This window comes from Colletes latitarsis, chromosome 8 (genome assembly GCF_051014445.1).
Source record: "Colletes latitarsis isolate SP2378_abdomen chromosome 8, iyColLati1, whole genome shotgun sequence".
In the NCBI taxonomy this organism is placed as follows: Eukaryota; Metazoa; Arthropoda; class Insecta; order Hymenoptera; family Colletidae; genus Colletes; species Colletes latitarsis.
Window position 1 is genome coordinate 30276310 of NC_135141.1, and position 14446 is coordinate 30290755.

The window sequence follows — 14446 nt, forward strand, 5'->3', positions numbered from 1 at the left end:
GTTACCATAGTGTCTCTATCCTCGTTGTGTAAGCTCTATTCGCCGTGTTCCGATGTTCCTCGCGTTCCAATGTTCCTGTCTTCGTCGAACAGCCCGGTTCCGTCACGCGTTCCGTCCTCGTCGAACAAGCTCCCGGTAGTGTCTACCAAGTCCACTCTCCTCGTTCCGCTCGTTGGATTCTCGTCAATCCGTCTCTGTCTTTCGTACGCTATCGGCTTCTCCCTCCCCCAGTCGCTTGGTCTCTCATTCAAGTGCTCGTAGTTTCTCTTCGTCGCTCCTCCTCCGACAGGCTTGCGTGCAGCACAGTTCTTTTTCTACTCTCGCCGGTTCCCTCGGAGTATCGTATGTCGCTCCTTCTTTCCACTCTTCGTCCTTGTCCGTCCTTCTCCGCTCCCACATCGTTCTATCCTCTTCCAACGTCATGGAACGACTCTTCCCCCTTGTTTCTATCCCCGTCGCGCCGTCACAAGCTCGCGTCACGCACGTTTTTTTGTGCTATAATAGCGCTCTCTCGCTCGACTTAACTCCGGCGTCCGATAGCGCCATATATCCTCGTCCTCGTCTCGCCCATCGTCGAGGAATACCTCCTTCTTTCCTTTTTTCCGTTCCTCCGTCCTCGTCTTCGCTCGGTCGCCAGACGTCCGTCTCCGTCTTTCGTTGGGTTTCTCACATCGCTGCACAACGCCGGACCCGAGAAACGGGTTCCGTTGGCGGTCTCTGTTGCACGCTCCCTGCGTGGCCCACCCACCGCAATAAGTTCCACCCGCCCACGTTACCTCTCACGCACTTCTGCCGCGCGATCATCCGTTGCGAATTGGAAAGCAGGCGCGTCGCTTATCTCTTCCCTCGATCTCCCTCCGTCGCGACGCTCTTTCTCTCGCGCTAGCTGCCGGATCTCCCTACTCTAAACTCGACGGAATCGTGAGAAAACGGGAGGAATAGACCCGGAACGAACGACTTTTCGACCAACGAATCGAAAATTGATAAAACACATATTTTTATTTTTTCGATTGCTCCCGTTTGATCGGAGCCTCTCAGCCCTGACGATGCAATAGCTTTTGTTTAATTTTACTCGTTGCAAACACCAAGGTCTGTTTCTTCCGATCTACTTGGAGTTGGAATTTCTAAACGATAATTTTAGTTTTCAGTGATTTCGAGGTCGACCAATAATCACGATGTGACTCAACTTGATTAATAGTCCGAGCACTCGATTATCAGTATAAATTATTTGACAGTAAATTGCTTGACCTCTGTTTCTAAGCTTTCTCGACGCTGATAGCATAAATACCAGTTTGAAACGTGAAGAGTGATTTCCATACTTGTTACTAAAACGAATAATTTTATTAGTTGCTTAGGTAGAATAAAGAGCAAAAGACGTATTTCAGAAGTCTGATTACCGACACATTTTAGCACTTTATAATTAAGATGTTTTTATTGTAAAAGATATTAATTCTATTTATTTTAAGTTATCGAATGTAGAAAATAGAGGTTGCAGAAATGAATTTAAAATAACCAATTTCTAGGGAACAGGGACTTTTTTCTGTGTTTGGCACACTCCGCCGTCGCCATAGCGAACGTACTGGCACGTAGCAGATGCAAGTCTGAATTTTTAACCCGGAAACTGAAAACAACGCATGAACAACGCCACATCAAGTCGGAAGCTACTTCCCCATTCTACCTTCGGTACAAGTTTCCAGCTTCCCAGCTCGAATACACGTTCTATGGTCATTTGCAATCGCTCACAGTCAAACTTGTGCGAACCACACATCGTGGAAAACGATGGCTCCAAGAAAAGCCATAAAACTCTTTTCTTTTATTTTGTTTACGTTGTAAGTGTACGTAAAATGTGAGAGTTCCTTGGATCTGTTGCTGCGCGATTGTTGCACGGTGGTCAAGAATCGCTGCTCCAGATTCCAAGGGGAGTTTGTTGCTTCGAAGCACAATTGAGTCTTTGAAGTCACGATCTTTCGGAATCTTGAGACTTCGAGGTGGGCTTTGGCGGTAATTGCGTGCGCTTTTCCGCAAGAACGGAGGTCGATTTGCAAGAGAAATTCCTTTGTTGTCCTTGAACTCGCCGGCCGTGTACTTCCTCGGTCGTTGTTTCCTCGACTTCCACGGCCAGTCAAGCGAATCGTACTCATGGTCGGAAGCTTTATTGTGATCCGTCGGTGAACAAAGGCTCCTCTCATCGCGTGTTCGCGAACCTTGACGGACGATGACGGTGACGTTCGTCTAGCCACGTTCCAATTAAATTAAGACCAGCTCCTGTTTCGTGTCCCGGAAGGCCTCGGGACGTTCCGAGCAGATATTTTTGCCCGAGTGCTCGATTTAACTTCGGTATCTTTATCGTGGGCCATCGTTAATTCACGCTTCTACATTTTCTTCGTTTCTTCGGGTCGAAAGATAATTTATACGATAAACGAATATACAAGCGTAGGAATGTTTTTACTCGTTTCAGCTGGTTCAGTGATTGCAGTTCAAAGAGCGAAAAGAAAGGTCAACGTTCTCCATTATTAATAAATTATTAAATGTTATGGCATGTAAATATTGTCGGATACACGGATGGGAACCTTCAAGCTTTTTACCCCAACGGATGCATCACCCCTTGTACGCGGCACAGTGCCCTAACCAAGGTTTTCCGACCTGGGGAGGGAGTCTACAAAAATAATCTCCTTGACATTCTCTTTCGCCCCTATTAATTTGTGGATGTTACTCCAAAACAGTGTGCAGGGTATTTCCGAAAAGAGCATGGTCGATCCACCCTTTCGATCGTTCGAAGGAGTCGGGAAAGAGAGAAAACATTCTGGAGTAAAAATGGTATCGTTCAAGTAGAGGGTTGGTAATTCCAAACCTTGACCACTGATTCATTTTCGAAGCTCAAGTTTAGTCAAAATTTTAATCTACGAATAGTCAATTGTATTGCACGTCGTTAGTCCTAGCAATCCGACAGTTAATAAAATGTTATTAAGAATAGATCGACCGGGGGGTGAATGAAAGATGCTGGTGCAAGGATTCTGGAGGACTCGGGAACGTTGGCTATTTATCGACACCGAAGTTTTCGAGTTCGCTAGCATCCCTTATCAGTGGTTGGCTAGCGAAGCTTCCCATCTTCCGTTGGCGAAATCATGGCGATGCGCTCGATAATGCTGTGCGGCCCTAATGAGAGGCTCGGCTCGATCGGGTAAAGGCCATCGGGGTCCGTGGATCGTCCGGGTCCCTGTGGCACGACCGCACGCCATAAAAGCGCTCTCTATATTTAGCCACGCTTCCCCATGTGTTCCCCACCTACGTCGCCAGCAACGCGCTCGCACGTGTTTTACGACACCGCATGATCCCGACGTGTCCGCTCTCGCACACCCGCCGATTCGTGTTCCAACCCTTCGTCGACCCTGTTCCTCCACCGCGTCGCTACGTTCGCGGTCGACGGTCCGACGGAAATCGATTCCAGTTATTTTCACTTAAACCTCACGGCCAGCTCACTAATTATATCCTTACTACCAGGGGGAGACAAATGCATTTTGTAATAAGGGATGGAGGAAGAAATTTTTGTAAACGAGATCACGAAGGGTTTAGTAGGTTCCAATTTGTAGTGTCTATGCAATATTTCTGTTTATCACGTTGACTGCCAGAAAGTTTGTGTTTAAACAATTCGGAAACTAGCATACCCATAATATAATTTGTCTTCGAAATTAAATGTTTATACGTCCACTTTCCGCCTGTCTATTTTAAGCAGAAAAAACGTTGCAAATAACGCCCACTTTATGATTCACCGACTCGCGTGCCTTAAACGGTTCGAATGCAAATGCCCCGTCCGAATTATCGTGTCCGATTATGCGCAATAAGATTAAGACGCGACGTCGAAATTTCTCCAGCTGTCGATTACGCAATCGAACCCGTTCGAGGAACGCCCGTACGCTGGCAGAGAATAATGACGTTAATGACTGACGTTGATCGACACCGTGCATTGATCGCGATTAAACAAACACACTTGCCGGGCAATTTATAATTTACCGTGACCGATCGCCGCTACAGATACGCGGTTAATAAAAATCTATGGCGTTAGCGCCGCGACGTCGCAATTTGTGTCACAATTCGTTGTTTTCGATTTATCATTCATCAAACGATGCTAAACGTTTCGCTTTTGCCGCTCGACATATTCACCCCGTTTACTTTCCGCGGCTGAGAGCTCTTTATTATCGCGATCGGAATTACCGGCCGATCTCCTATCGAGATCTACGCCGGCGATCGATACGTACAACCAATCATTTGCTCGATTACGAACGGTAGCGACCGATCGCGATCGATCGTACGAGCGGGGATCGATTTACTGGGCGCGGTGATCACGACCATGTCGTGGCAATGCATAGATCGGTTAAATGTTTCGAATAACGATGAGTAACTTTTTATTTGTTGGTTCAATATTTAGGTGATTTATTAAAATTAGTTTTAGAAGTCTAACAACGAGTATTAAAAATAGTTAAACTTTAGACGCGTGCAGTTACGAAGCTACTAATGTTTTATTAATTATTGAGCTATTGTTAGAAGCGGTAAAGCCTCCCTTTTAATGTGGTCTTTGGTTTTTGTCGATCCGACTTTCCGTTTCGGAGATATCGTAATTTATGTAAAAGATAATTTCTTTTAATTCGACTGTCTCACTGCCCGGCTCGCGTACAACAGCCTATTCACGCGTATTAAAAATACTAAAAGTTTAGACGCGTGCAGTTCCGAAACTACTAGTGTTTTGTTAATTATTATACCACTGTTAGCAGCGGCAAACCTTCCTCTTTAAAATGGTTTTTGGTTTTTGTCGATCCGACTTTCCGTTTCGGAGATATCGTAATTTATGTAAAAGATAATTTCTTTTAATTCGACTGTCTCACTGCCCGGCTCGCGTACAACAGCCTATTCACGCGTATTAAAAATACTAAAACTTTAGACGCGTGCAGTTTCGAAACTACTAGTGTTTTGTTAATTATTATACCACTGTTAGCAGCGGCAAACCTTCCTCTTTAAAGTGGTTTTTGGTTTTTGTCGATCCGACTTTCCGTTTCGGAGATATCGTAATTTATGTAAATGGTAATTTTTTCGATTCGACTGTCTCTGTCTTTGTCTAGCGGAGTCGGACCTCCTTGTCGCACGTGCGTTGTGCTGACCTACCCCGCGTACGTGACTGGCGTGACCCAGTTCCGTAGTATTTCCAAGAATTTACTACGCACTGTCTACTATCTACGCGCGCGGGGGATGAATGAACTCGCGCGAGCGCATCAAAAACGTAAACAAACTTCGGACCCTTATATCTCCGGAACTAACCACCGGATCGACTTGAAACTAAAATCGCTATATCTCCGGAACTAATAAAGCTATCGACTCGTACAAACGCTCATTTTAAAGGGCATTTTATCCTCTATCCGATGACTATACCACCTACTATAATTTATGCTATCTTCTATGTTTATTTTGACATTTACTTTGACTCTACATACCTAAATAAGTTTCAGTAATTCTTACTAATCGTATGACCAGTGTACGATAAAACTGGACCATAAATTGTTTATTTAATTAAAAATTAATTTAAATACAGGATGTTTGCGTAATTACTAACCAGTACTTTTTCTTAAATAGTCGTTTTCTCTATAACTAACTATGCTATCGGCATGGAACAAAATTCGTTTTCCAGGGCGTTTTATCTTCTATCCGATGAAAATTAAACAAATTTTTAACATAAAAGAGAAGGATATCTTACGAATAAACATCAAAACACAACTTTCTGTAGATATAATACAAAAAATGCACTAAATAGATTTAGTGTTAAATAAAATTCATCAAAAATCGAAAGCAGTGTTTTTTGGAGCTACGTGGATATTGCCTTTCTTACATCCCTAAGATATTGGTTGATTCTTTGCCCCCGGATGGAATAAGCTCGCGAAGCTCGGTCATTTGCTTTTGGGACACTGTGTAGAGCCGCGGGTCGTCACGACGGGACTTGGAGTTATCGCGATGGACCGATAAAATTAACGACACCGAGGACTTACGTGCAACAACTCGTCCTCGCCGCGGGGTCGGATCGACTTTCGCTATTGTTGCCGAACCAGCGTCACGTACACGACCCGCCGCGGTATGCGATCTCAGCTTTCTAATCGACCGATTTCGCGCCGCGATCCGATTTCCATCGACTTCAAAAGAGGACCGATTTCCATCGATCTCAAAAACTACAAAAATATCGAAATTTCTCAACGATTTCCATCCACCGAGGCCCCGAGACTCGAGCAAATTTCCACGAATAAAAGAGTTTGTAAAAATATATTAACGATACAAAAATACTTTCAAAATTCTATTTATACCGTTACTTTATTATTTTTCACGTTTGATATATTTAAGACTCATTGCTATTCGCTTTCATTTATTATTGATAGACTTCCATCTCCGTATTCATAGCCCAGTAATTTCTCGATGCGATCCTATTTCCACTGGTGTTTAAATTCCAGTCGATTTCGCGTCGCCATTTGATCTTTATCAGCATGAACGTCTAGATTTTAATTAATATCGAAGCTTTGATAGAAGTAACGATTGAAGCTTCGTTGCTAACGTCGAAGCTTCCAAAATCACATTCGAGGCGTAAAGATGTCGACGCAACTTTCGAACGAAGTCGCTAAATTGAAGGTACGGTGTGTTTTCGCCCAAAAAGTAGATACACATTGTTAAGTAACCCGCAGAAAACATCGTACACGCGAGAATGCGGAGAGGTTTATTGTGCACGTACGTCGAAAGATAAAACTGGCGCATGTCACGTTTCTGATGTTATTATTAGAACCGACATCCGGATACGTCGTTTTACGGAATAATGGCAAAAATGATAATATCGTTAACGATAATGGCGCGCGAACACGCGAGGGGGAAGTAATAACGTCGATTCAATACCGGTTTTGTCGTTTCGTTCGATACGAAAAAATTTGTACGCCAAGAAATTATGTAAATTCATTGCAAACTCAAAGATTCCGACACACATACACGTTTTCTACGTTTGAGGTAGACATTTCTGACGATTTTATTGAAAACAGCAATTAAAAAAAAAACTAAAGTCAAGTCACAAAGAAACGGTATAAAATGTTCTAATGGCGACGCGATGCTACCCCCAAACCACTCTAGAACTATAAATTGATGTATGTCATTCGCTTGACCATCGAAGAGCCAAGCAATTAACTATCTCCTATTGAAAATGTTAATGTCCGTGTTATATCGCGAAGCAAGCTCGAAAAGATTAAGTAGTCCATTAATTAGAGTCCCTCCAATATCAACTGTGGTATCGTAATTAAGCGTTTCGCGTGGCGTCGTGGGATATCTTCGTGCAATTCGAAGTGAGCTTAACGAAACGTTGATGCCACGTATGGTAAATTTCTGATGGCCGTAATTGCGCGCAGAAACCGGTATCCGTTTGGTCATTTCCCTTCGCGCGATTATTGACGTTGCCGAGCGTTTCGCAAGAGCGTGAAACTGGGTTAAAAATACGATGTCGTCGCGTTATGTAAACGACAAAATGACTTCTTCGCGCTACGTGCGTGCACACCGCGGTGTAACGAGTCGTCGTAATTGTAATCGTTCGCGTAACTTAATTATTCGATCGACCGTGATTCGCGGACGTGGTTCCGTAATGTCGCGTAATTTTTCATCGGGTCTCCGACGCGTTTCAACGATCGTGTTTCCTTCCCGCGACGAGCATCGTTACGCCCAGCGGGGAATGCACCAGCCACGACTTTGAAACCGCGGTTCGATATCGATTAAATGCCACTCTCAAAGGTTAACTCGACCTCCATCTTGAAATTCCTTGTTGTGCCTTATTGTTAGCGCCAAGGTCGCTATCGAACGATCATTTATTCAAAAAGATCGGCGCTACGGACCCCACCGATCGATCTTTTTGTAGAAAACTACTAATAGAAAATTACAAGCTATCGTTTGTTCCGTTTCACAGTTGGTTCTGGTTATTTTTATCTTTTTAAATAAATTACAGTTAAATACCGATAACCTCGTGCTGATAACGAGGTGGAACAAGGAATTTCAATAATTGTACTCTTGAAAGTCCAAGAAACTATACTTGGACGAAATAGTTTTATCAAAAATAAGTAAAAAGAATTGAATTTTTATTGTGATTATTAATGATAATTCATGCTGGATTTTTTGGAATACAGTTCCTTCTTGAAATACCCGGTTCTACTTTGACGTTAGCGTCGAGGCTATAATTTATTCAAAATGTCCGGAATCACGATTCCGAGCGATCGACTTTTCTGTCTTCTGTCTTCAACGTCACGATACTTTTTACGACGTTCTACTTCTATAATAAAACCGACTTTTAAAGTCGACGACAGAGAAATCGAACAGAAATAGTTTACACAAAATTCTATTCGCATTTAAACAGAGATTTAAATAAAATCTCAAAAAATTGACAGGGAATGCATTAACGCGTGATCTTCTTTGGCACGAAAGCAAGAACACTTGACACATTTTTCGACGCCTCGCCAACGGCGAAAGCCCTCTTCACAAGAGGTTTACGCACTTATAAATCCGCTGAAACTGATACTGGTGATCAATAAAATACAAATAAATAATTTCTACCCGAGAAATTCATAGAACGATGAATCTACGTACAAAAGTAAGTCGAAAGAAAGAAATAAAATTTGTTCACTTGAAGCTCCGTTTGCGAGAAAAACGAATTTGAAAATGTGTCGATACTACGTTTGTTCGGTATTAAGAATTATATCAAAATTTACAGACCTTGTACGACCACCAGATTTATGGTAATTGTGAAATATGCACCACACTCGATTAATCTCCGCTCTGTCTTCTGTATCATCCTTTTGCTTGGATGGCGACGATTTCGAAATCACGATTGCTGTAGCGAGACATGGTTACAATTCGACTGGTACGAACAGACTAACGATAAAAGTAGTCGGTAGTCGTATTATCGAAGACGGAATGTAAACATTACAGAGGACAACGAATAGGAAAGTGTAAACGAAAATGATCGCGCTACGCGAGGACTCGGAACGAACGGAAAAATATTATTCCTTTTGTCGACTTATTTTACGTAGAATCACCCTCTGCCTGATAGTACGTAATTACAGACAACGACGTCGTCACGTTGTATCGTATCCTTGATCGCTCTCGAGCCACAAGGTTGTAAACACACGGAATAAAGGTGCTGCGATAAAGCTGCGTAAAGTTATTATTTCTACAACGACGACCAAAGCCTGCGGAGAAACCGCCCTCTCAGCCCCCGGGGGTAGGATGAAAATGACCACTGACCCACATACCGAGCCTCTCCGAAAAACATCAACATTCCGGCATCCGGGCGGCCATGTTCCCATGGAGCGTCGTCAACAATTCGAACCGCTCTCGCGCGTTTCTGACAGCACCCTTCCCCACCCCACCGTCCACGAAAACACGTTGCAGCCCTCTGGCGGGCGCTGAACGGGTCGTACGCGTGTGGGTGTACGTGTACGTGCACGTATCGCGGTGGGGCCAACGCGCATCCCCGAATCGGTGGAAGCAACCCCCATGCGCGAGCTTTCATCCCCCGTGGTGCAGGTGAAAGGGGTTCTCGGGAGGCCACGCACAGCTATCGTCGCGTGTCCTGCGAAGAGACGCTCACCTTTGGACGGCCGCGTCGCGTCGCGTCGACCCAGTTGCGACCGAGTACGTCGTTTGGTCCGCTATCGATCACGCGTCTCCGCCCCACGAGAATTCTTGGTGCACCCAGAAGAGGCCCGTCCGTTTCGATTCACGTCGTTTGCACTGTTTCTCTTGGTGTCTGCTTGACCCGCCGGTAGAGCTTTGCGATAGGTCGCGGACCGGCGTCACGTGACCCCGGACGGGGTCGTCCAAGGAGCACGGTTGTCGCGGTGAACAGAGAGAACGAGGAACGCGGGGGTCGCGAACAACAGGGTCGCTCGACTCTGTTAACCGTGGTTGCACGCGTCGTCGGGACGGTTACTCTGTCGTTGCACGGTGCTGTTGCGGGTAAACCGAGACCAAGGGCCACACCGAGTGAGAACGTGTGCAGAACGGAAGGAAAGGAGGACGCACACGCAAGCGCAACCGGCCGTCGTCCTAACCTCCACTCGATAACGTCGTCCTCGGCTATAGCGTTTCTCGCTGGTGGTCGCGCGTCACGTCAGCGATCGTGTATATACGTACGTGTTGCGTCACCGTGTGACGCGTGCGCGCACGTGGCCTACAAGGTTCGACGGTGCATCGTCGTGTGCGTGTGGCTGCGTGCCGGTGCACCCGATTCGACGGAACGTCGCGTTCGGTGCACCAGCTAAGGAAAAGGGGATCTTCAGCAGCCGGCAGGACACTTAACTAGGGGTATTCTTATCTAGAATTTAAAAAAAAATCAATTTTTTTTTATTACACTTCCTTAATATGACGTTTGAAAATGTGTGTGCAATAGGATTTGTTTTGAGGGGGCAGATACAAATTTCAGGACAATCGATAAGATGAAAATATCACATTCTAGACAAGAATACCCCCTTAACAGGATAGTTTTATGACACAAACGTATAGAAGAGTCAAAAAGACTCATCTTCGCAACAAGGAGCAATATTGAGGAGTATCATAATGATCAAGCTTGGAAAATAATTGTAAGGGTCGATTACCTTATTGTAATTTTATAAGGTCCATTTGTAAGGGTGCATTAATCATAATAATAATCTGAATGTTCCAAACTGCTGACAGCTTGTTCCCCCCCCGAAGCTTGTATTAAAACGCGTCATACTTTACGATGCGATAACATTGGCGCGAGTTGAATTTGTAACGATTATTCGAATGGAGTATTCTCTGATAGGCTCGTGAAACGTTGGGGTGGACAAGTTAGGGGAGCTGACACGGCATCGATGGTGTGGTTTCGTTCTGATACCTCGGGTGGCTTCGTTTTATGATTGTAGCAGAAGGAACGTTCGATCGAAGTTTCCTAAAACTTCTGTTAAATTTAAGCAACCGAACGATCCAAATAATAGCTTTGCTCCAGTAGTTATTGCCTCGGTGAATTATCAATCATTTTACTCCCTGCTTGAAAGTTTGTATTTGTACAATTGTACTGTAGTGTATGCTCTAAAGACGAATTTGAGTTTAGTACTCGGGACAGACATAACTTCCTCATAGCTATATCGTAACTTAACAGACATTAATTCAAAGTTTTGTTATTGAATTGCTAGAAGTCTGTATTGTGTGAAGCCGAGGGAAGTCTATAGGGAAGTTGTCTAACAGAACTGATTGGTCATAGTATAATAGATCCTTCTCGAGTCTATGGAGAAGAGATTATATCATAATCGATCAATCCTGTTTGCCAACTTTCCATCATCGCACTGAATATATGTTCAATTACTTGGTAAGTAATATTAATTATCGTCAGCTTTCGAATCGCAGTACTTCCTCGAGGTTTAAATTGTACGTATTAATTTTGTTCGGTTTCCAAGCGCTTCATTGATTGCTCATTTGATGAAACGCGGGAAATGGTCTGGGTGAAAGGGAAAGAACCTAAATATGCATCGGGGACAATCCACCCTCGGTTGAAGGAGAGTCCGCTGTATGTCGGTTGAACTTGCGCAGAATGGTCGGTGAATTTTATGAATGAAAGCGTGCGCTAACGATCGGCCAGATTCAGGATTCTGCTTCTCCAAGCAGTGGCCTGCTGTGGAAAAATCGTACGCCGCTTGATAAATATTTAAACCGAGGAATATATGATTTACAGGGCATAGTATCTATTACGTAACGCGATATAAAAACGAATTAATTTAAAATTCTACCGTATCTTCTACACAGATCGTTTTATCAAGAATTTTTAAAAAGGAGGGAGGGTGAGAGTCAATGTTTAAAGAGTTCTGTTTCAGAGGTACGATTTTCAGTGAAACAGAACAATAATTATAGAACAGAATCGTCTACCTAGACGACTTGGCACATAACAATACGAACGTGGAGTACAGGATGGACTTGGAGAGGAATCTGCTCGTGCAGAAGAAACGGAAGTAGCAATCATCGCATGTTCAGCGACCCCGAGATTCCACTTCACGAAACGAGCGAAAAACCACCGAGATCTCCCGCGCCGCAAGCTACCGGGTGACTGAAATGTCGCGCAGTCTGTATTGAAATGGCTACTGATCCGGATACGGATTGCGTGACTTTTCGACCACCCTGTGTTAACCGCATCCCGAAGAATTTAAGGACCTAAGTATTGTTACTCTCTTACAAAAATTTGAGAATTTAATCTTCGACTTTCTTGTGGAAACATTAAATTCGTTTTATTAAAATCCATCGAATATATCAATTAATTATGCTTTTCATTATATTCCGTGAATGATCACGTAAATAAAGATGTATGTTGTGGTCACAGATATCCTCAAACCTACAACCAAAATTATCCTTGCAACGTAAATTAATTTATTTTGTTAAAATTATATAAGCGATAATGTTCGACTATGTAAAATCCACATTTGCAGTTCCTCGCACATTACATCTTTTCTACTAAAGGGTTTATTCCCGTTAATAAACGAATAATAATAATAAACTATTTGAATCGTCCAATTTTACGGGGTGAGCAGAGCCCTCGCGTTTCTCCGCGTGATTTTCCGCAAGCCCGTGGTTCCGGAGGTCGCAGCCGATAAAATCGCAACCCCCGGCGAATTACCAACCCCTAGACCCGGGACCAGACGAGAAAAACAACCCCTGGCGTCGCGGGATCGACGCGGTGAGAACCGTCATCGACGGGGGTGGTGAATCAGGGAAATTTGCGTCACGCCTGCGCGTTCTAACAGAGCTTTTTAGCGAGGTTCGAAAGCTCTCCACGGGATGGCGACGCTTCTCGAGGCAGCGAGGCGACGACGTTCGACCCCTGCGAGAGCCAAGGGCGAATCGGCCAATCGGGGAAGGAGAACGGGTCGGTAGTTTCTGTAATTCGGCGAGTAGGCCGCCATTTTCGGCCAGCCCTCCTCGATCGCCGACTCTGACGCCGATGATTAATGACCCCCGACTCCCTTCGATCCTACGCGCCACGAGATCGAAACGCGATCGAGGGTTGATCGACAATCGATGGAGGCGCTCGAGCAAAATTTCTTTTTTGAACATCGTACATATCGATCTGATACAGTCTTGTGTCGGCAGTTAAAACGAACACGTCTTTCTTGTAAATTATCTCACAAACCAATCTACTGCTTGCTATTAATTTATAAAGTATTTGAAAGTCAAATTTTCAGGGGATCAGCGTTTCCAAAAATGCAAGCTGTTATTTATCTCCGTGTTATTATTTTGCGTGATACCATTCGCTGGACGCTCGTAGCGCGTCGTTTCCTGGAACGCGGAATTCGTCTTCGTTTCTTAAAACGTTTCAACACCCGGGTTACCTCGAACCGGCGTCGGTCGCGCCTTTCATCCGGAAATTAAATTACGGCTGAATTATAGGCATTATAATGCCGGACGCGTTAAAAACTTAACAACTTCGCCGTAAAACGTTTCCGAACATGCAAATCTTTCATCGATTTCATCGCGTCGTGCCGACCCACGGAACACCTTACCACGTACGACGTAATTATCCATTGAAAGTATCGTAAGCCCGACGTTGTGCAACATGTTAATCATCGTGTCACGTTTGTCTTAAATTGTCAGTTACAGTGTAAGCCGATGGCGCGCCCAGAAATTTACCTAGGGGGTTGCTACTAAAAATTCATTCGGACGAATATATTACGAAACCACGTTGAAGAGGATAGAAATTAAGTTTGTTGGATATCAGAATAATGAGGCGTCTATATTCCACGTAAAATGGCTTCTTATTATTAATAATATAAATTTAAAATTGAACGATTATAAAAATGAACTGAACATTTTCACAATAGTCCATACAGTTATTATGAAGTAGTTGATGTTCTAGGGTTGATGTTAGAGAAACTTTGCTATCTAAAAGCTAGCTTTGTTAGAATTCATGTAGATTAAGGCATTTACGAATTAATTGCCCGATCTTGTATACCAGAGAATTTAATAGAAGGGATAACAGTAGCCCACTAGCGACTATGATTCGAAGGAGTCGACTTGGTTAGGGGAAGTGGTTCCAGAAACAGTTCCCCACACTGTTGGTTCGCTACTTTTAACGAACACTATCGCCCTGTGAACATCCGAGCTGCGCAATCAAGGCACGAAGAGGTGGAAGAGCTCTTCCGATCAGGACAACCTAGAAGAGCTCTCCCAAATCGATTATTTCGCTCGTCGAATCCTGAATATGGTAGACGTCAGCCAGAGTTGGGCGACACTTTCATGTAGAAACGAATGTGCAAATAAAAATTTTAACCCTAATCCACGATGTGACTCTGAGCCACATTTGAACTTTGGACTTGGTCCTTAAATCCTCTTATATAATTCGAAATCAAAAAATGTATGGCCTGTGTATAATATTTTATGTTTGTATATA

General features: G+C 43.9%; 1 protein-coding gene across 3 annotated transcripts in view; it reads right to left on the minus strand.

Annotated features, from left to right (window-relative positions):
• The window catches only part of LOC143344808 (ras-related protein Rab-37), a 122649-nt gene that overhangs the window by 89281 nt on the left and 18922 nt on the right, over positions 1–14446 (minus strand). Inside the window, exon 1 of one of the 3 annotated variants that reach the window (XM_076771251.1) lies at positions 9644–10133. The exons of 1 other annotated variant lie outside the window; for it this stretch is intronic. The gene's annotated coding sequence lies outside the window, so the exon portion shown is untranslated. Of the gene's footprint in view, positions 1–9305; positions 9325–9643; positions 10134–14446 lie in introns of those variants that run through there. One more of the 3 variants, XM_076771252.1, reaches the window with a different exon arrangement.